This window comes from Lates calcarifer, unplaced genomic scaffold (genome assembly GCF_001640805.2).
Source record: "Lates calcarifer isolate ASB-BC8 unplaced genomic scaffold, TLL_Latcal_v3 _unitig_5195_quiver_838, whole genome shotgun sequence".
Lineage (NCBI taxonomy): Eukaryota > Metazoa > Chordata > Actinopteri > Centropomidae > Lates > Lates calcarifer.
The window spans coordinates 3,210-26,792 of NW_026117355.1; the positions used below are offsets into that span (position 1 = coordinate 3,210).

Here is a 23,583-nt window from a genome sequence, read left to right on the forward strand (position 1 = left end):
TTGTAAAATATATTTGATCATTTTCCTTTTATTTTTGATGACATGTAATTCCTACACTCTCAAACTGCCTCATGTGGGAAGCCATGGTTTGGCTCTAAATACATTGAAAAGTGTTCCTAGCCTCTCTAAACGTGATCTCACACATGATCTCAGTATGGCACAGCTATTTCAAGTTGGCACTATATGTGTTTTGATTTTCTATAATGCTTTAGATTTGGGAAAAAAATTGGAAAAACTCAACAAATGCTGATAAATATGTTCATCAAGTTCACTAAAAGCAAATATGCACAGTACAGTGTGAGTGGACTGTAAGTTAATTTACTATGAAAAGGTGATCAATGCTCAATTCAGTTTTTTCATGTTGTTATTCATACAAGAAATATATAGAAGCAATTTTAAATGCAATATATTATTGATATATGACGTGCCTTAATGTTATAAGATGATGAATGTAGTACTAAACGATTAATGTCTGGGACACTACAGAAAGCTGTTTGAGCGTTTATTTGATATCCCTGGTATCAGGCATCAGTATTTTCCACTAGTTAGGTGTTACTAGTTACAAAGGAGCACATACCAGTCCTGCTGCTGGGCTGTTGCCGTTATACAGCCCTGTCCAGCTCTCCTTGTTTAACGGCTCATCTCCTGGTATCTCCTCCACACTCTTGAGACTGTGCTGGGAGACACAGCAAACCTCCTTGCAACAGCTTTCAATTGCACCAGAGCAGGTGGAACTGACTCACAATTGTTTCAGCTTTCTAAGTGGAGAGGTTGATATCACAGAAATTTAACTGACTTGGTGTTATACTGTGATCATTAAGTGTTCCTTTCATTTTTGTGATCAGTGTAGTTTGGCCCAGGATTTTGGTGCTACTAGTGCAGTGCTCAGTGTCAAGAGTAAGACTTCTGATGGAAATACTTCAACAAAAGTGCCAGTTTCTGCAAAAGAGTGACTAGTACGAGTTTTTGTCCAACTAGTAAGACAAAATGGTGAACTAGTGCAACCAAATGCACAACTAGTCCCAACAAAGACCTAATTATTGGAGGAAACTGACCTCTGATATCAGGGATATGGAATAAATGCTCAAACGGCTTTCCATAGGGGCACTGTATAACACAACTTCTTGTTGCCGGTGACTGGAATTATTTTGTTTAAATTGCTCATAAGATCTTCATGTTCAGAAGATGACATGAAATAACTTTTTTTTCTTTTGTTGTTAGGTCCTGGAAACAATAACTGTGAGGCCAACACAGGTGTGCCTTTATGAAATCTTAACTCCTGATGTAGACTCTTCACTAGAATAACCGGCACACCTCTGAATATATTGCAGTCTAGCACATTATCTCTAACTATGAGTTCAGTGCTAAAACACAGGATTGAATTAACACCCATGACAGTTTCAATATTGGAACAGACTCTACGGGAAAAAACAGTTGAAATACATTTCATTAGTTTGTTTAAACTCTTGTAAAGTTGATACTATGTACTGATGCAGTACTATATCTTCCTTTTATACACTGCACAGGATGAGGTGTCACTTTTGTTTTCTTGTTTTTCAGACGCTGGTGCTGACTCATCCCCTGAAAACAGAACTGACCCCTGCAGTGAATAGGGGCACTCAGGTACAGATAAAGAAGGCAAAACTGATGAAGACAGTGAAAGAAGTGGCTAAGTTCTTTAAAACTGGTCAAAAAAGCATGTACTTCTAAGCTAGCATTAGGTTCCTCCTGACTGTGAGTGAAAGTCATGCAGTGGGTTGACAACATTCATTTCTTTCATATCCCTTGATATTCTGATAGCAGGAGTTGTGCACTGTATCTCCCAGTGCCAACTGTATACATACAGGCACAAACAGTAAAAATAGGTGTTCTTGAACTGTTTCATTGTTCTTAAAACAAAACTGAACTGACATTTTAAATATTTAAACAGAACTCCACATTCACTGTAGTGATGGTGGGTTTGGCTGAATACTTAGACATGGTAAGGGGCTAGTATGACCTATAAAAGTGACATCAGTGCATACCTGTGGTGTAAACTGTCAAAGATCAATAATTTGAGCCCTCTTTACAGATGCACTTACATGTTTTCACTGTGTCTTCCTTTTATACATTGTACAGGATGAGGGGTCACATTTTGATTGCTCTTGCTTTTCAGATGGAGGTTGTGACCTCTCAGCCTGCAAAAACAGACCTGACCCCTGTACTAAGGATGGCAATCGACATACAGACAGTGAGCTAAATAGCATTTTATGAAATTTACAAAACTCCTGCCTTTTGGCAAAGGACTCTGCTGGTTGTTTTTCATGCTTTAACCCATCAGGTTAAATGATAAGTAAATAAGCAGACAAAAGATAAATAGAATACTACTTACCATTTTATCTGTGAATTACAATACAAAACACTATCTCAACCTTCTGTTTGTTGTATAGTTTTGTCACACAGTTTATGTCAGTTAAATTACTGTCCTAATGTATTTCTAATATTTGTCTCTTACTGTTGTAGATCAGAGTCCAGAAACAGTAGTTCCTTAAAACTACATTAAAGTGCTGTAGCTGCTGCCTGTACACTAAAATCTGTTCATTTAAAGTTATTCAATCTACATTGCTCTTTCTGTTATTTTTAGAGCCACGCTGAGTAAGGGTGCAGAGATCATGGAATAAAGCAGAGAGGAGAGCAGTGCACATAAGAAAAGAGAAGTGCATAAGAAAAGAGAAGGTTTTGAGTGAAAGAACCTGGTGCAAGTAAAGAGCTTTGTGAAAAACACATTTATTGCTTTGAAGCACGAATCTGCTTTAGCTCAAATTTGGAAGATCTACATTGTACAATGTACAGTAGACTATACTGACAGAGTGGGTGACATATTTCACATAGATCAGAATTACTTATATGCACAAGTCAAGGCTTGGCAGACTGCCAGGAGTCTCTCAGGGAGCCCTGTTGGAAGCTTTAAGCTCAATGAGCAATATTCCAAAAAAACAAAAAACAAAAGGACAGCATCAGATCAACACAAAGCATTTTTATTCATCTGCACTTATCACAGACTTCATACTAATGTCACACCAAAAGTGATACAGACATGTACATGCCCACCACTTCACTGACTTAACAATTGTTCTTTCTCTCTCTCTCTTCTCTCTCTCTGTCTCTCTCCAGGTTGTTGTGTCTCTGGAGCTATGGAGTCTCATGTGCAGCTGTGTGTCACCTGCTGCTCTGATCATTAGCCCCATCATTATGGATCTACTACTATTTGTATTATCTGAAGTGTTATTATACTGCCACTCTCGCTGCTCTCATGTCATTACTATATGACACGCTGATGAGACGATGTTAGTGGGCCTCATCCAGAATGATGACGACTGGGCCTATAGAGAGGAGGTGGAACAGCTGGAGTACTGATGCAGGAGCAACAACCTGATCCTAAACGTCAAAAAACAAAAGAAATCATTGTTGACTTAAGGAAGAACCAGCCTGGCCACTCACCACTGCTGATCAACAACACGGCAGTAAAGGTAGTGGGAAGCACAAAGTTCCTGGGGGTCCACATCACAGATACCCTAAACTGGACTGTAAACACTGGGTCCCTGGCAAAGCGTGTGCAGCAGTGTTTGCACTTTCTCTGGAGGATCACACTTTCCCCCTCCCATCCTCATCACTTTTTACAGAAGCACTGTAGAGAGCATTATGACCAACTGCATCTATGGCTGCAGACTGGAAGTGCCTACAGAGAGTGGTTAGGACAGCGGAGAAGATCACTGGGACTTCTCTTCCCCCCATCGCGGAGATTAGACAGAAACACTGTCTGTCATGGGCTATCAACATCACCAGAGACTGCACACACCCCCACCATAGACTGTGCTCTGTGATGGCCTCTGGCAGGAGGTATCCGAGCCTTAAAAGCAGAACAGCCAGGTTCTGCAACAGCTTTATCCCACAGGCCATAAGACTGCTAAAGTCCCTATAGACAGTCTCTTAAATACTTACACACTTACACACCATACTGTCTGTTCTAGTACTGCAGGCATAATACACCAAGAAGGATCATAAAGTAGGACAGTCTTCTATTATATAAATTAGAAGACATCCAAGTCATCAGACTAACATATAACTTATAGCCCAGGTCCTACATTTAAAGTCCCTTTACTGTAAAAATATGTAGTACTCTACATTAACACAGAGTTGGTGGTTGGTGGGGTGCTTTGGCTCTGAAATAACCAACACTTCTTTCCAATTCACAACAGTTTTCCTGTATAGAATTTCAAGACATCCAAGTCATCAGGGTCACACAGTATACTACCAGGTCCTACATGGAGGTCTCTTTAATGTCAGAATTTGCATTGCACAATCTTATTCCACACCTGTACAAGTTCTACAAAACACAAAAGAGCACAAAAGAGTCAGCTCGGTTCTAATGACAACTTATTCAGTGACTCTTAGGTGCTGGACCAATAATCATATTAAAGTGGCTGAGATTTTACTTTCTCCTCTCCTTTCACTGGAGACAGCAGTTTTTCATTCTGAGCTTAGTGAGCGAGCAGATGCCGAGACAGGAGGACTTTCAGATGCGGGACTCACTGTGAGTCCACAGAAGGGACAAAGATCCCCCCTCGGCAGCTGACCGTTTCCATACATCCCGACTGTTAATGAACATTACAATTTGACTAATAATCGTATTAAAGTGGCTGAGATTTGACTTTCTCCTCTCCTTTCACTGCACTGTAAATTCTAACAAGTTGAGTTTACTTAAAAAAAAATAGCCTTGGCAAAAGTAAGTAAACAAACTTAATTGTGTGAAGTACTGTGAAATTATTACAATTAAGTAAGCTGTACTTTTTTTGAAGTTGTGAGCACTTAATGTATCTCAGTATAGTTAAATTTAAATCAAGTTGTTAAAACTCAAATACTTTGAGTCAAATTAACTTAATATTTTCTGCCAAAACAAGTGGGCATTACTTGAAATTTGTAATATGCTACACTTTGGGTATCTTAGTGTAATCCACTTCAATAAGATTGACAAGAACTCAATAAAGATAAGTCACATGAAATTAATATAATGTGTCAAAGTAAGTGAGTAGCACTTAATTTTAGATAAATTCACTTAACATACCTTAGTTTATCTAACTTAAAAAATAAGACTCACAAAATGGCATTATGAACACCAAAATTTATTTTGTCTGCATTTGTAAACAACAGAATGAGTGAGACTTAAGAGTGACAATGAATGTGTGTGAGGTGTGCTGATTGGTCTGGGTGTAAGCTAACAGAAGGCTCTCGATTCACACTCGACACTTTCCTAAATGTCTCACAGCAACAAACAGACCTGGCAACATTTAGTCTGTAAAAGTTTAAAACCTGAATAAAACCTCGACTGAACTTGTACATATATCTTTCAAGCAGCAGCAAATCAGCGCTTAGCAATTTAACAACTCTGACATATATTCAACCTGTGTTGCAGATGTACGCTACATTTTAATATCATTTTAACATACTTAACATAACATACTTTATGTTCATTTTCAACAGTTTTTACTCACTGGACATTACTTAACACCTGCACTGATGGCGGGATCATGTGACCTACATAAGGATGTCTTCTGCTGCATTTGCTTTCTAATCGCAAATGTGAAAAACAGTGAACAAATACAAAAAGCATACATCTCAGTACATACTTTTACTTTTGGTCTTTAACTTTTTTCTTTTTGTTTTTACTGTTGGTCCCTCAAGTACAGGCGGTACTCCCTTTCTGGAATTATGAGGGAGCAGTAACTGTGCACTCATAATACTGAACCAAATGGGTATGAAACAAAATAAGACAGATCCCAAAAACAAACAAAAACCCCCACTGCTATTCTTGACAGTCACTGAAAGGATTCCTATTTTTTGTGAGAGGGGTCATTCTCACTGTGTTCTGTACTTCTGTACCTATTTTCTTAATTATTGAGAATACAATATGGAGACCTCTGCAGCTCCACAAGTAAAAGTATAATTTTTGGTTTAATTGTTAAGGCAATCATCATCATGCTCACTCTCATTCACAAACCACAAAACAGCCAACCAGTATGGCTATCACCAGCCGCAACATCTAGCCTGAAAAAGCATTTTTTTAATGTTTGCAGTTTTGGGCTGAACTTTTGTTGTCAAAGGTTCAACAATATCTTCTGGATGAACTCAAATGTGTTCTTCATACCTTTGGGGTAATCCAGATGGAGTGCGTATATTAAGCCAAACAGAAGACAAAGTGCTTGAGAGGTTGTGGGAATCTCATCCATGACGATGTTTCCTTCAAGGATGATGGCAATGCTGTTAATCGATGGTGGTGTGTCCTCAGTCATGATCTTCTCATCTTTGTATGGAAATTCCCCATCTTGAACTTAATGCTATTCTTCCAACTGCAATATCCAGTGGGTGATCCAGCTTCTTTCAAACAAGGATGTTTTGCAATCAGTGCAGAGGCCACTTCTCGACAGTGTTCCTCTGTGGGCTATGCCGTGTGCTTGTACATTGTCTCTGCAAGTCTCTCTAAGATCACATGTTTCATGTCCCGGGTAACATCCATCCAAGTTCCAGCTCTCATTTAGGCAAGGTCTCCCTGTCTCAGTAGGAAATTTACATCCACAGAGAATTCTGGAATATCAAATTCAGAAGGCCAAGGATCTGGCCTCATCAGCTGAGATTTTTCTTTACTTGTATACAGTATATCTGTATCAGATGTGCTTGGTGGGGACAGTGCTAGAAACCAAAGAGAAGGACTCAAGATTTATAATTTTCAGTTTCTGTGTCAGTTCTGACACATCTGTCAGGTTGCAGAGGGCATTGTTATACAGTGGGTTTTCAAACTGTAGATTAAAGTCATATGGTAGTGCCAGTTTAACTTTCAAGTGATCCAACAAAGCCTCAAGGTCACTTGGTTTTTGATCAAGACTGACTCTTCTAATGTCACAATCAGTGACGATGACTGATTGGCCACTTCTGTTACATCATTCTGCAAAGAAGAGAGGCATAAAGTCAGTGCAGCTAGCATAATATGTAATGTTTCAAAGAAACAAACAATGTACCTCTGACTCGGTACACTGGAGAAAAACCATCACTGAACTCAGTCAGTTGAGTTGCAACCAAGCCTGTGCTGCTTTGTGTCAATTCATAAGCACGAAGGTGCTCATGATACCATGCTATCATTGGTTTGCACAAGAAAACAGTGTCTGCATTAAGCACTAGCACTTGCTTAATCTGTCTCTGGAAGGCCTCCACATGAACCTACAGAAACCACCATATCTGAAGCGTGGTTCATTCCATCAATATTGACAGACAGAGCTGACAGGACTGTGTTTTGGAGACCACAATTTGGTGCAACATGTCTTGAATGTTCCCTGGGAGGGGGTTAAGAAATCATTATGCTCTTTACTCTGTTTGCTTTGAGTGCTGGTTTAAAAAAGGAAGCACAGTCCAAATGGTATGCCATCATCTTTTGATGTTGCCTCGCCAAAGTTAGGGGAACATTTTTGAAGTTCTGAGTTTCATGGATGACTTTTTTGAAGAACTTGTGTTTCCCTTCAAATCTCATCATCCACATGTCTATGAAAGGTCCAAAGACTTTTGTCAAGTAGGGATAGTGCTCAATAAAGTGATGCTTTGGACGGAGTCTGCAATCTGGAAAAACTTTCAGTAGTAACTCTCTGTGATCTGACACTTTAGACTCTAAATAGAACAAAGACTCATTTGTGAATCTCAGAGATACAACCAATTCAAGGACATGAGCACCTCCCATGTTTCATCTCCCTCAGGTACATGATGCCCAGTCATTAAAGGAAGCAATCTGATTAACACCAGTTTTCATGACCATTCCCTCCTGTTGTCTTCTTTGAGGTAAATGTCTTTGGAACTGGTTGGGCTTTGTCCGTTTTATCAGAAAAGAAGTACGGGAATTCTTTGATGGACTAATTTAGTGTCTCAAGAGAGATGTACTTCTTTTTTTTATCAGATCTTGAATGCACAGGTACTTTAGAACTGCTGGTGGTGAGAGCCTTGTCTAAAACATCATCTTTGCTCAACAGTGCCTGAAGCATTTTAAGCAGTGACAAACTCCACAGGTTCCACGACAGGAAATTCTTTCACTATGTAAGTTGCTCTCCTGTTTGAAGGAGGTTGAAAGCGAGCCTCCAGTTGATGTGTGTTTCAAAAATACATTTGTGTCAGTCACTGCTCGGACAACCTCCTCCAACAGTATTATCAATATCAGGGTAATGGCGTCTGAGTATCTTCTCAACCACAAAAAACATCAGCGGTTCTGAAAGTTGGAATACCTGTCCTATTTGCTGGATCATTTCTTGGAGAGCACCTTTAGATATGTTCAATATTGTCTGCATTTTCAGGAAAAGGGAGGGTAAATTGTGCTCAAGCTGAGAGTCAAGGTCACTAATGTCCATACCAACATCTGCCAGTTCCTCTTCTAAACTAGTGACATCATCAGCTGACACAGGTTCAGCTGGGAGAGAAGTGCTCTCCTCAGTGCCACAGAGCTGCACAGCTATTCCTGGTTTGAACTGCAGACTAGTAGTTGTAGAATACTCCTGGTCATGATTCCTACTTTTGTGTGTGTTAAAAGTAGAATAGACATTTGTCTCAAAATCACAATCCAGATAGGGGCACTGCACTTTTTCCATCAACTTCAGATGCTGGTGTAAATGTGAAAAAAAATCATTTTCACTGCAGGGCTCATTAAACTCGTACATTTGACAATTAAATGTTTGCACATCACCTTTTTCACTGGTTATCAGTGAGTGAAATCTGGATAAATGAACCTTCAGTCCATTAAATGATTTGAATGTGCAAATACACTGCTGATGAAGACATGGTATTGGGGAGGTTCTTGTGAAGCCACCATGCTTTAATCTGTAATGCTTTAATAGCTCGCCTCGTTTTGGAGAGACAAAAGTGCAAAACCTACATGTCCACTGCATGCCTCTTCCAAGAGACACTACACACATGAAATACAACAATAAGTTTGACTAAAAGAGACAGTGGCCACCTATAATAATGACTAATGTTAAAATATTTGATATTAACAACCTGCCCTTTGAGATGTTAGCTTGTAAGGTTCCCATTCTGCTTTCTAACAAACATTTTTAATATAATAATTTTGCAGTGGTGGATCAAATTAAGACACAAAAATAAACATGACATAAAAAATTACTGAGTGACAATACCATCTCTAATGGATTTTTAGTGAGACAAAAAGCTGCGGTTGCTGAGCTAGTCTGGCTGGGTAAGAGAATCTGGTGACCTGGTGGCCAACAAAGTCTTGGTGATGGAGGATATGTCTTGTCAAACTGCCACCAACTGGAAAAAAAAACATAAAAGAAATATTACTATCACTATCACTAAGTACAATTTTAACAGTTATGTCATCAATTTTGTTTCAATTGTTTTCAAATTTGTGCAATAAAACAGACAGCAATGTCTATGAAAATCTCCTTATGCAGGTAAAACGTATTACTTGAAAATAAAACATGAAATAAAACAAACTGGGTTAAGTCACTAGCCAGAGCAAGGTGTCAGAATTCAACAAAATACTGTAATTATTCAGTGAGAGTCAAATGATATTTTATCTAGAGGTCTTCAACATCTGTGTCCATAATTTCATTTGAAGGTATTACAGTGTTTTTCCCCATAACCCAAGTTAACAGAAGCTGAAATTTAACACGCCAGCTGCTGCAGCACTTCACTGGGACTGTACTCTCTTTTCTTTACTGGGTCAGGTCTGACTGCTGTAAGGGGCAGGGTCACGTACAGTTGAGCCAGAGAAGAGGATCTCAGTTTGAATGTTGTGTCTACAAACTACAAACAAACTTTAACGTAACTAACATTACACACAGCTTCTGGACTGACTTTAGCCAAGGTTTAAACCCCAGCACGAGCATGAGTGCAACTAACACTGACTTCTGTTGCCTGTAAGTGAAGCACCGAGCTGCTCCCTCCACAGCCGTTAAATTAACTGGTTAAGAAAAACAGCTAAATTAGCAGTGCACGCTAATACAGCAGCTAACAGACATAGGGACACGTGCAGCAACAGGTGGAGATATGCTGTAGATTTACAATACACTGGGGCTCATTTCAGGTCGTTTAGACAAAGTGAAAAGCACTTTTATTCGGATTCACTCACGTTGAACTGCTGCTAAATTTTTAACGTCTGCTCTGTGTACACGTGCGCACGTACACACACACACACATACACAAGCTAACATGCCAATGCCTCAGAAAGTCGAAGAGCCGGAGTTGCAGGCTGGTTTCTTCGAACAACTATAAATTCCAAAAAATAAATTATATTGACAAGATTATAAACAAAAGCTTTACACTTACCAGTCAACTTCACCTTCTGTGCTGGCTTTGACTGCTCCCCGAGTTGGCCTCGTGCTTGAAGTGGTAGATGCGCACCAACCGGAAATGGGCATGCGCAAGGGGGATACAGTTCTGTAACTTAGGTCTCATACCGCAAACCAAGCTACACACTCAGTTACACCAAGTACATAGAATTAAATTAGTTTGTTGATCAAAAGTACAGAAAAGTCAATGTGAGCAAGTAAATTTAAAAAACTAGTATGAATTAAGTTAAATGCACTGTTTTATCTTTAGTCAATCTTCAGACAATGTTTGCATTTACAGTGTGGAGACAGCAGTTTTTCATTCTGAGGTTAATGAGCGAGCAGAAGCAGAGACAGGAGGACTTTCAGAGGCGGGACTCACTGTGAGTCCATGTGAGCTTGAACTGTGTTTTTCTCTTCGGGCGTCGCCATGTTGATTGGATGAAACCGTGAGATGTTCTGCCAGAACGCCCGTGCTATTAGAACATACCTGAAGGTTCCATTGTTACCATGGTTTTTTTTAAGGTGCATTGTTCAGAACCGATCATCTTTTAAACACAAACAAACTCCAGATGGTCAGAAAACTGTTGGCTTTCTATTTGCACTGGAGTTCTTTGAAAAAAGAGACAATTACATTGAGGAAAGAGACTTCAACAAGGACTTCTCATTGCACCCGAGCAGCTACCTGACAGCTACTGTCACCAACGAGGATTTTTACTTGGAAAAAGTGAGATTTTTTTTCAAATTATAAAACCATGTTGTTTTCAATGCATTTGCCTTTGAGTCCAACATTGACTTCGAATATTGGAAATATTTTTTAACTACCGGTGTAAATTAGCCAAATGGGACTGACTTTGACTGTCTTAAGTTTGCCCAAAGAAACCAATCACCAATCCTTCAATCACCTTGAACTGTTAGCATGCTGAGAGGTACCCTATAAATAAAAATAACGTTTGTATATCTTCTCGCTCACACCATAAGTAATACATGTAGTGACAATGGCTTTTAATTTGAAAATATTTTTGATGTATTTTACACAGAACGGCACACAGATATTATTCAGTTTTACGTCAGATTGTGAACTGTGATATGTGCCGACCTGATAAACCACTTACATTTACTTAATAATTGATTAATCAATTAGTGGATTGCCAGAAAGTTAATTGGCAGCAATTCTGATAATTGATTAATTATCTCAACATTTTTATACACAAAAAATCACTTATACCAGCTTCTCAAAAATCAATATTTGCTAGTTTTTTTGCTGTTTGTTTTATTAATTTCTGACATTATATACACTGAGCAATCAATGGATTGTTTTAAAAAAAGATAATGTACTTTGTGTTAGTATGACATAATACATGTCATTTATGTTTATGGTTCATTTTATTTTATAGTTTTATTGCATTGCGGTACCTTTTGTTTTGTATGTTTCGATCTTCAGATGCAGCAGGACACCTGGACAGCGCTTCTTGTTCCTGTCCCCAGCCGCTCCATCATCCCTCAGGTGGTCCTCCATAAGGTCCCGGGGGCAGCAGCTTCACCTCTCACCTCTCTCTGCCTCCTCCTCTGGCTCCTCTCCCTTCTCTCTCTCCTTACCAGGCTGCTCATTCTGGCCTGTTGAGGCATCAGGACCTCCTCCCCAGACGATCCCAAGGAGGGACCCTCAGCTGCCCCCTGAGCCTCTGGAAGCACCCCCATCAGATGCCTCTGCTTCCTCCTCTGGCTCCTCTCCCTTTTCTCTCTCCTCTCTCCTCCTCCTCTTCTAGCTCCTCGTCTCCGGACCAACCTGAGCCACCCATCAGCTGTATTTCATTCTCTCTGTGCTTTGATTTTTTGCACTCCTGGTCTAGGTGCTCGTCTCCAGACAACGAGTCGCCCACTGAGCCTTCCAAGGTGCACCCCCCTGGACCACCTGAGCCAACCAGTCCACCTGGGTTGTTTGGGAACCAGCCTGAACCGCAGTGGGTGAAGGATGCCCGGTCCTTCATGGAGAGGAGGGAGCCATATGATTCCATGGGGTGCAAAAGGACCATTAATGCTGAAGGTGGGTCTCCAGGTAAGCCAGAGTTGTTACGTCGTTATCATTATACATTTTAATTTCCTTACATTTTTTGTGAATGATTTTGTATTGAACTTCTGTGATTTGCTTTGAATTAGTTTGAATTAAATTGATTGAGGGGCCATGCAGCGTGAGAATGGTGTTCTTGTTGCTGCACCATGACTCAGGCAGGGTGTCTGCACAGAGCGAGTGTGATCTGGGAGGGATAGCGTGAACCTCCAACGTGTTTCGACCTCCCTGTGAAGCTGCTTTGTGACAGAGAAAGAAAAGGATGACGACACTATGTCAAGGAGGTTCACATGTCTGTCAACGCCCACCCTAGACCGACAGGAGTCTGCAGTGACGAGGGCCTCATGGCAGGGGTCAGCTGTAGAAAGTTAGCATGTAGGCAGCATGTGTAGTTATGTTAGAGAAGAAATTATTACAATAAGGAAGAAATAATTTAGGAAGAGAAGGGAGAAGAGAAGAGGAAGGAAAAGGTAAGATGTTCGACAGGGAGGAGAGGAGGAGGAGTCCTTCAGAAGAAGAAGGTAAGTATTTCATGGTATTATCAGATTTCATGCAATTATGAATTATATCACTGTTTATCTGATTTCTAAAGTTTTTAGCTCAATCTGCTTGTCTTCTGTTTTTCTTTTAGAGAGATGACGAGAGAGGAGAGGAGAGGAGAGGAGGTGGAGGGCAACATGACATGAAAACCCTCTCATATAAAAGGTAAATATTTCATGTTATTATCAGATTTAATGTAATGATGAATGATACCTGAGTTTACCTGATTTCTAAAGTTTTAAACTACAACCTGTTTGTCTTCTGTTATTCATTCAGAGAGATGATGACAGAGGAGAGGAGAGGAGAGGAGAGGAGGGTAGGTGGAGGGCAACATGACATGAAAACCCTCTCATGTAAAAGGTGAATATCCATTTACTACTACTGTTATTTCCAGATTTTATGAAGTTCATTATTTGAAGTTTTTAACTGTTAATCCCTTTTGTCTGTCATTTATTTCTGCAGAGGGAGGAAAGGGTTTTTTTAAAGAGAAGAGGAGAAGACAGGCTGAGGAGATGAGAAAAGAGAAGAGAAAAATCAGAGTGAGAGGAGAGGAGGTGGAGGGCAAGATGACATGTAAACCCTCTTATCTAAAAGGTAAACATCCATTTATCTACTGTTATTACCAGATTCTAAGTTCATTTAATTCTTTATTTGAAGTTCTTAACTGTTAATCCCTTTTGTCTGTCATTTATTTCTGTAGAGAGGAGAAAAAATGAGGGAAGAGACATGAAGAGATGAGGAAAAAAGACGAGAGGGGAGGAGAGGAGAGGAGGTGGGAGGGCAACATGTCGTGTAAAACCTCTCATGTAAAAGGTAAATATTTCTTGTTATCAGATTTCGTGCAATGATGAATTATTATACTTCTGTTTACCTGATTTCTACATTTTTGTTTTTTGTCTTTTTTCTTCTAGAGAGAGGAGAGGAGGTGGAGGACAATATGAAAAGTGAACCACCACCAAGAGAAAAACCAAGAAAGAAAAACATCTGTTTATGTCATCTGTTTATGTCATACTGTCTACATGATACACAGGAAGAATCCTTCTGTTCACATTTATTCACTGAAAATGTAACTATTATCCCCCATCTGCATTTTTTAGAAAGAGGAGAGGAGACACGATTGAGGAAGAGAGTGAGGAGACGAGAAAAGGAAAGAAAAGAGGAAAATCAGAGTGGAGGAGAGGAGAGGAGGTGGAGGGCATTATAAAGTGTAAACCCTCTCATGTAAAATGTAAACATCCATTTATCTAATGTTATTATCAGTTTTTATGAAGTTCATTATTTGAAGTTTTTAACTACAACCTGTTTGTCTTCTGTTGTTTGTTTAGTGAGATAATGACAGAGGAGGTGGAGAAGAGAGGAGAGGAGGTGGAGGACATTACGAAGAATGAACACTCACATATAAAAGGTAGGAAGCTAATGTCTCTGAAAGCAGCTTAACTTCCCTGTAATAACTTGAGACTGGTCTGAAAAGTTGTTCTCTTCTTGTGTTTTCCTTTTCAGCCAAGAAAACTCTGACCTGCCACTTCACAAACTACAAGTGAAACATGTTTCTACAAAGATTTTTCTCATGTTCAAACTGTTCAAAAACAAGTGTTTGAAATACAAAGTGACAACAAAAAGTGTGTTTTGTGATTACATTTATAAAGACTTGTGATTTGATTGAGATTATTGTAATACTGATTATAGTGATTAATGATATTGATTTAGATTACTGTCAACAGTTTTTATTGGAACTACTTTCTTCTGAAGAAATAGTAATTTACCTGAGGTCATTTTACAGCCAGTTGTGTACAACAACGCAGTGTTATTGAGGTTTACATAAGTAAATGATTTGAGTATTTCATCCACATATTCACAATTTATTTACATTAATTACATGACCACAAAGAAGTGATTTAAGTGTATTACAAAGGTTAAATGAAGGTAGTTTTATTTGTTGAAGATACTGCATATAAACAATTATTCATAAAATAATTATTATAAAAAGCATCAGTTATTCTTTATTGAAATTGTTATTTATAGCAATTATAGCAATTTGATAAATGTTACAGAATCCATTTTCTCACTTTTCTAGCATTTAATATTCTTTATCACAAATCACACAACTAAAATACAATACTAGTAAACTGTTTATTTTGTCAACATTACAACAGTGTGAAATCATCCCTGAATATTGAGAGGCTCAAGTGAAATCTCAGCTGCCATCTCAGCACCCACTGATATAGAATTGTTTGCCTTTTTGACCAAGTATGACTGAATGCTCATTCAACTGTGTGCTATTCCATAAATATTTCAATCTGTACTCACCAACATGAACTTACCAGAAATGCTAAATTAACATGTTAACAAGTTAAGATTGCCATTGATATGTCAGTAAATACTGCAAAGATTCATTTGTGTCAATAGTGCCATATTCTTCCAGACAAATCCACTGCACCCAACACAGAGCTGGAATAGTGCTTTTCAACATCCTACATCCAACACAGTCTTTAGCAAAGTCAAAGCTGAGGAAGGCTGCTGCCCTCAGTCTGTGTGACCCAGGTGAGCTGTATGTGAGCAGAGGGTCCCATGGAGCTGACAGTGTCTTTGTAAATTGTTGTTTAACCCTTTAAAGCCTACATAGACAAAAAAACGCCTGGGCATAGATTTATAATTTTGCCAGCTCTGAGCTTAATCTTTCAGTCAGTATCAAGTGTTTTACATCAAATGATTCAGTGGAACCTACCCTTTTTTTCTGGTGCAGTGTTAAGTCACTATCATTCATTACCTCTGTGTGAGGATACCATATTTGACATATAAATTCAAAACGCCCAGTGAAAAAAACTTGTGTTTTGTTGAATAACTCCATAGTCAACCAATGAATTTTGTTTTTTTTTTTTTAGTGTGAAAGGTTGTAATTAGGTGTTTTGGAGTTCCATATGAAGTTTGGTGCAAATATACCTTTTCCTCAGCAAGTTACAGCTCAGTTACTTCTCCATTTACGACAGCAGGAAGCGCACTTTATCACTACAGGCCTAGTAACAGACCCCCAATATACTGAGCATCAGCAACTAACAGGAAAAAATCTACAATTAGTCAATAATTATCATATAATAACACAATAATAAAGTGTATTATTGTGACTGTGGATTTTTAGAAAGTGCTGTGTAACACAAAAATAGACAATCAATATAGGGAAGACTGCAGTGACTTTTTCAAAAAACAGAATTTTAATTCATTCAACACAACAACTTTTTTGATAAAAAATAAAATTATAAAACTTATCTTTAAATCTATGTACAAGGTAGAGCTAAAGTTCCCCTTACAATGTAACTATGAACAGAAATTTCTGAAAAAAAAAGAAAAAAAAAAGTTTTATGTCTTTAGCTTAGATGATGAGACTGCCCCATTTGCCCCACTACCCTCTGCAACCCTCACTGTATCATCTGGCCCACCTTCCACTCCAACAATAGCATCATCAACACCAACAGCATCATCATCAACAGCATCATCTGTATGTGTATGTCTGTGTGTGTGTGTTTGTCTGTCAAGCAGGCAAAGTCTGTAGGTCTGAAGGAGGAACAATGTTACTGTAGACCAGTAAACTATATACATAACTATTTACACATTTACAGTTATTTGCACACCACTATTTGGTGTTCTAAGGTTCTGCAGCATGCTCCACTACTCCAGGAGCCCTTTTGTAATGCCAATCTGCAAAGCAATTTCTGTGTGCCACCAGACACAATGCAACATCACAGTGACTGCATTTCCAGGCGGCACATTTGCCACAATTTGCGCAGCATCTGTGTCCTTTTGTGGCCATATCAGATGACCTTCCCTGTCCTATGGTGGTACCTGAAGCACCCCCAGATTCCTTGTCCACCACACTAGGGTTTAGGCAGACTGGCAAACACTCTTGTCCTCTTTTTGGGGTGGGCCAATCCTGTGAGACACCACACAGACCAGCAGCCAGCTCCATGAACTCCAGGTGAGACATGGGCTTCTTATTTGATTCAGAGCACTGCTCCTTGTATAGTATATAGCTGTTTGTGGCAGCTATATGTATAAAGTGCCAGAGCAGGGTTCTGTACCACTTCTTGGTCTTCCTGTACACCGAGTAATACTGGATGAGCTGGTCAGAGAGGTCAACACCCCCCATGTACTTGTTGTAGTCCATCACAGCATCAGGTACTGGGATGACCTTTCTCTCCCATCTCCTAGTCTCCTTGTCCTTGACACTTCTCACCACAGCTTGACCACTGAATGGTCTGTTGATGGTGGAGCACACTCTCTGGTGTCCATCCATTTTATGAACAACAGCTCCTGTTCCCTGATCCATTTGATGGAACCTCTGGCGCTTTTTTTGGTCAGGGCATTCACTGTGGTTCTTGGGGTGTCTCTTCGGGTGTCCCGGTAAGTGCCACATGCAACATAGCCCCGCTCATAAAGGTCTCTGAAGAGCTTAGGACTAGTGTAGAAATTGTCACAGTAGAGGTGATATCCTCTCCCCAGATGTGCCTCGTCCATGAGTGACATGACCATGTCATAAGAGAGTCCCTGTCCAGAAGTGACCCTACTCTTGCCTGTATAAATTGTGAAGTCAGTTGTGTAGCCATTGCTGGAGTCGGCCAGCACAAAAAGCTTCACCCCCCACTTTGTAGGCTTCTCCTTCATATACTGGTGCATGCCAATATTGGCTTTTGTGGCAACCATGCGCTCGTCGATCGCAACTTGTTTCCTGGATTACCACAGAGCTTTGCACGTAGCCCTGATGGTGCAGTAGAGGTGCTTGAGACGGTGCAGTGGGACTTCCCTTTTTCTGATCATTGATGACATCTTTGTCCGGGTCACTCGTGCACATTTCTTGCAATGGCCAAGAACCTGTTTCTGGTCATTACAGTGCGGGGAAAGGAAACACTGAAAACAGAACGCTGCCTCCAGTAATCCACAAGCCTGGGAAGTTTGAGGATGGCGGTGAGGTTTGTCTTGTCTCGGGATTTTGGTCTTGTCATTTCCTGTTTTATTTTGAAGGATTTACTCTCCTCTCGTTTCAGAGCACTTGCCCTTCCTCATGTGTCGCCTGTGTGTCCCGATTACTCATTGTTTCCACCTGTTTCCCATTATCTCTGCGTGTCTTCGTCCGTTCACCCGACTTACCGCCAGCCTTGAATCCACAGCCACAGTGTTGCCTCCAGTAAGCCATTGTTTCTCTGTAAGAGTGATTTTTTGTTTGTAATTTTGATATCTCAGTTTCTTGCCTTAGCCTTAGAGTACTTTCATAGTTGTTTGTTTTCCTCCCTTTGGAGCGATTTTGTTTAACTCGTTTTATGTTCATCGCATGTTAGGTCCTCCGTTTTTTAGGAGAGAGTTTTATTTAGAGCTTTTCTGGTTTTCCTCCTGTTGGAGCGTTTTTTGTTAAATCCTTTCATAGCCTTTTGTTTGCCTTCTCTGTGAGTGATTTTTGATTTGTTCTAACTTTATTAGCCACCGTTCATTTGTTTTTTTCCTCCTTATTTGAGAGTTACTTTTTGTTTTTCTTATCCGCCCTAGGAAAATTTTATAGCCTCTGTTTCTTTGTCACTCAAGTGAGAGAACTTTGGTTAATAAAGTCTGTTTTATTTACGTCATCTCTGCATCTGAGTCCTGCCTTTAGTCCCGGCCTGACAAGCTAAAGGCAAAAAATAGATAACATTTTCATCATTACTTATATCAGCATTTACATTAATTTTCAATTGAGTATTTTTACTTAGCAGTATAAAGACAATAACACACCCAGAACACTTTGCCTCTCTTTTGCATGCACTGCTCACAGTATTATTTAGACATAATTGGACTAAACCAGACAGGGAGAGATACATGCAGACTGAGGGAGAGGGAGAGAGACAGACCAAGATAGATAGATAGACCTGCACAATGTAACTATGAACAGAAATTTCTGAAAAAAAAAGAAAAAAAAAGTTTATGTCTTTAGCTTAGATGATGAGACTGCCCATTTGCCCACTACCCTCTGCAACCCTCACTGTATCATCTGGCCCACCTTCCACTCCAACAATAGCATCATCAACACCAACAGCATCATCATCAACAGCATCATCTGTATGTGTATGTCTGTGTGTGTGTGTTTGTCTGTCAAGCAGGCAAGTCTGTAGGTCTGAAGGAGGAACAATGTTACTGTAGACCAGTAACTATATACATAACTATTTAACATTTACAGTTATTTGCATTTTCATCATTATTATATCAGCATTTACATTATTTTCATTGAGTATTTTTACTTAGCAGTATAAGACAATAACACACCAGAACACTTGCCTCTCTTTGCATGCACTGCTCACAGTATTATTTAGACATAATTGACTAAACCAGACAGGAGAGATACATGCAGACTGAGGGAGAGGGAGAGAGACAGACCAAGATAGATAGATAGACCTGCACATCTGCTAGCTTTACTGATGCTAGTTCATTAGGGTCTGGCTACTTTCCCTCTCTATTTTGAACACGCCCGCGAATTGATAATCAATAGTAATTTTCCACAAAATTTTAATAAAATAGCATAATCCCACACAAGAATGATTAACAAAATTGTGTTTTTCATTGTACAATGAGACAAATGAATAGGTACAACATAGCCTGTCATTACCACATTACTTACTTTTCATCTTCAAACGGATCAATGCCCTCCTCATAGTCCTTGTCCGTGTGCCAGCTGTCAGGGTCTGAGTCGCTGTCATGTCCAGTGTCCTCGTCTTCATCAAATAAATTTATTTAAAACCTGTTTTACGTTAAATCTTTTCATTTTACAATTTTGTCTCTCCTACAGCTGCTGCGCGCTCCTGTCAAGTGACGAACTGCATGAAATTCCCGCTGCAGTGAGCCGGCAAGCGTCTGTTGACGTATGATGCAATTATAAGCACTATAAAGTGGCATTGATTGTCGCAAAGGCACCATTCAGGTTGCATCGGAAAGTAAGAAAAATTTAAAGTTTGTCTCTATCATAAACGGTAATTTAATGTTTTGTAGAATGAGTGCGCGTATCGCCCGCTACGCTCGCGTTCTAAGGTTAAGTCATCTACAAGATGTAGAAGTGATTTGGGTGTACCAGCAGCAGTATTGCACGGCAATAGCTTTTAAGACAGTAACTTCAAACACTTCAAAAGTATAGTGCAGTGTTGGGGGTACGCAAGACCAAGATCCAGTGTTGGGATCACCAGTGTTACCCGGTACAGGAGGTCTGGACCAGCTCTCCGTTTAAAGGGTCCGAGCTCACAGCTGTAGTGTTTTCACCCACTTACAGTTTCTGCGCTTATTATAAGCTGGTAGCGAGGAGATTCGCCTAGCTACTAACTGCCTACTTCCAGATGCCTACCCTGCTACCATTTGTGTCACACCCCGAGTAGCCTACAGGTCGTATAATCACCAGTCACACCTCTTAACGACAGCTCTCCTCTTAAAGATCTTTGCACTTGTATGGTGCTAGGAAATTATTTAGTGCCTTGTAAGCTCCAAGGGTCTGTTAATTTGAGAGGCTGAAATAACCTTTAAGAACCTTATGATGTTTTACACACTCTGACCTAGTATTTTACCTTTACTGAGAAACACAAAACAACTGTCCACAAATCATCCTTTGTGGACAGTTACAGGTTACAGGTTATGAATTTTATTGAATATAATTTTAGCAAGGGCAAAGCATACAGCATAATCATATATAAAAAGTAAAATATTATAATCAATCTCACAATAAAAATTAGAATAGTTCTGAAATGAGTAACTCACTGATTCCCGTATTAAATGCTGAAGCTGGTCACTAGGATGGGTGAATAATTTGATGAGAGAGATGGAGAGGTTGGCAGCCTGGCCTTAGCTGACCGATCCTCTTTTCAGGCTGGACCCGTGAGGGGTGAGCCTCCTGACTCCGTACAAAGTCCCGGAGGACCCTGCCCAATTCACAGTTCCTCTCTTTAGGCCCGATGAACTAAGAAATCTCGGGAGAACAAATCTTTTACTGCAGTGGCTGAAAATGATAATAATCCTTTGTGAAACTCCTCTTGCCTTTAATCTTCTTAGTAGCAAATAGTCTCTGAGATTCCTTCATTTTAAGTAAAGAAAAGTTCACAGAATCCAGCTCTCTTGATGATGGCTGAGGAGGGGTCTTCTTTAGGTGATGATCCACTGATGGTCAATGAAGAGTCCGAATAAGTTGTCTGGTACATCCCCTTTTATCTAGTTTTGGCCAGCTCTCCAACCCTCCCTCTCTGACTTCCTTTACCAAACTATTTTCGACAATGCTAGCTCCGGCAATGCTGTCGCAATCCCTCCGGTCCGGCACTGTCCATTATGTTGCAATCCTTCTTGGCTTCAAATCTTTACCAATAGTGACTGCACCCATACTACATACCGCTTCTTTCAATCATCCTTGCTCTTAGTTACTATTAATACAATTAATCATCACTTTCAGTGTTTCAGTCCACAGACTGTAGCCCCCAAATGAATGTTGCTTGAATGTTGCTCTCAGCCATAAATTGTGTGCCTTTGCAACTTTATAGTGCTAGGAAACCCTATGGCTTTGTAACCCAAGATTTTTGTGAGTATACATAATTTGAATCAATTTAGTTTGTTCTTGGAAGTGATATAAGAATTTGTTTGCAACATGATAACATTAAAATTTTAAAAGGCGTCATTAAAAATGCTTTTAAATAAAATCATGCTTTACCAGGAAATCTTCAAAAAGTTCCTCAACTTGCTTGATAACAGCATCACGTCTCATCTCAATTTGGTTCTGTGAACAGATTAATATTGTGTCAATGCCAAAATATTATTTAGACACAATGATGTGTAAAGTGAGAGCACAGGAACATATGAGGAGCAAGGAGCTGTGATCTGAGTGTACGGAGCAAGCGGAATCGTTTGCCATCAGTTGAACATTGAATTGTCTTTATCCAAGCACATTCACGTCTAAAGACAGGGTCAAAATTAATGATGATAATGAGTACAAGCAAGGTAGTGACCGGCCTTGACCAGCGTGTAGATGTTTCAATCTGTAATGTTTTAAGAGAGCTAAACATTTTGATGCCCTGAAGTTACAATTTTTGCATGACCATCTCATAACAAAGGAGGCCTACTCAATGTTCCCCCTAATTTTTCATATGTCTGAGCATACACACAGACTCCCTGAGAATTCCTTGGAGCACTGTGAGCAACATCAGACGTGTACACTGTCGCACACTGTAATTTTATGCACCACATAGTTTTGCTGTGCATGGAGAAAGCGGGAGCAAACCAAAGCAGCTAAAATCGCGCATATTTTGTTGTTGTTTTTTTTTTTCAAAAGCGCATGCACAGATTCAAACAGACTGCAAAGAGATATTAAAATTTACTTAGTATATGTAGGTTGATGTATAGGGACTGTAAAACATTTAAACTGTATGAACCAATCTATAATAAAACTTACTCCTTTCACACAATTGATTTATTACATGAAAAAAATATGTATAAATGTATATACTAACTCGAAAAATTGTAGTTCTCACTGAATCTTAATATCATCTTTGAGAAATTATGACAGGTAATTTAATACATTTTACTATCCCAAAAAGTTCATTCTTTAAGTGCAGAAGGGAAAATATTTCCCCTCAGCCACAGACTGTTTCCATACATCCCAACTGTTAATGAAAAATAGAATTTGACAAACATTTTTTATTAAAGTGCCTGAAATGTCATTTTCTCCTCTCCTTTCAATGGAGACAGTATTTGTTAATTCTGAGCTTAATGAGCCGAGACAGGAGGACTTTCAGACGCGGGACTCACTGTGAGTCCACAGAAGGGAAAAAGATCCCCCTCGGCCGCAAACCGTTTCCATACATCCCGACTGTAAATGAACATTATAAAAATTATAAAAATTCATATTAAAGTGACTGAAATATCATTTTCTCCTCTCCTTTCACTAGACAGCACTTTTTCATTCTGAGCTTTCTCAGCGCCAAAAAGAAGTGCAGAAGAGGTGCAGATTTTGACTGACTGGCCTTAGTTCAAGTGCCCATAGAAGGAAGGTTTCTCCTCGTCCGCTGACTGTTTCCATCCTGACTGTTAATGAACTTTAGACTTTGATAAACATTTTTAATTAAGTGGGTGAGATTTTACTTTCTCCTCTCCTTTCACTTGACAGCATTTGTTAATTCTGAGCTTATGAGCGAGCAGAAGCCAAGACAGGACGACTTTCAGACACAGGACTCACTGTGAGTCCACAGAAGGGAAAATGTTTCCCCTTGGCCACTGCCATGAATTTGACAAACATTTCTATTAACCCTCGCGTTGTCCTTTGAGTCAAGGTGACCCGGTGTCCAACAATGTGCCTTTGTGTGTGTGTGTGTGTGTGTGTGTGTGTGTGTGTGTGTGTGTATAGTAGGATTTGTTGTTGTGCATGACATTTGTGATTCTGAAGCAGTTATCTTTTGTTTTTGAATAATAGCAAGAAGAAAAAGATGACACAAACACTTCATATATGACAGAGCCACTTTATTTTAGACACAGACAGCCTGTATACCAACAAAACACAGAGATGGGCCTCAGTCAAAACCATCTTACAGAGGTATCCAGACTCGAAAAGGCCCGACATTGAGGTTCTACAACTCCTGGAGG

General features: G+C 39.6%; 1 long non-coding RNA gene across 1 annotated transcript; it reads left to right on the top strand.

The window, feature by feature from the left end:
• Window positions 1-1,551: 1,551 nt before the first annotated feature.
• Window positions 1,552-14,890, top strand: LOC108873911 (uncharacterized). Its single transcript, XR_001959578.2, has 5 exons — window positions 1,552-1,623; window positions 2,156-2,230; window positions 3,154-7,860; window positions 14,292-14,371; window positions 14,467-14,890. It is a non-coding gene; the product is annotated as an uncharacterized LOC108873911 (long non-coding RNA).
• The last annotated feature ends 8,693 nt before the right edge of the window (window positions 14,891-23,583 follow it).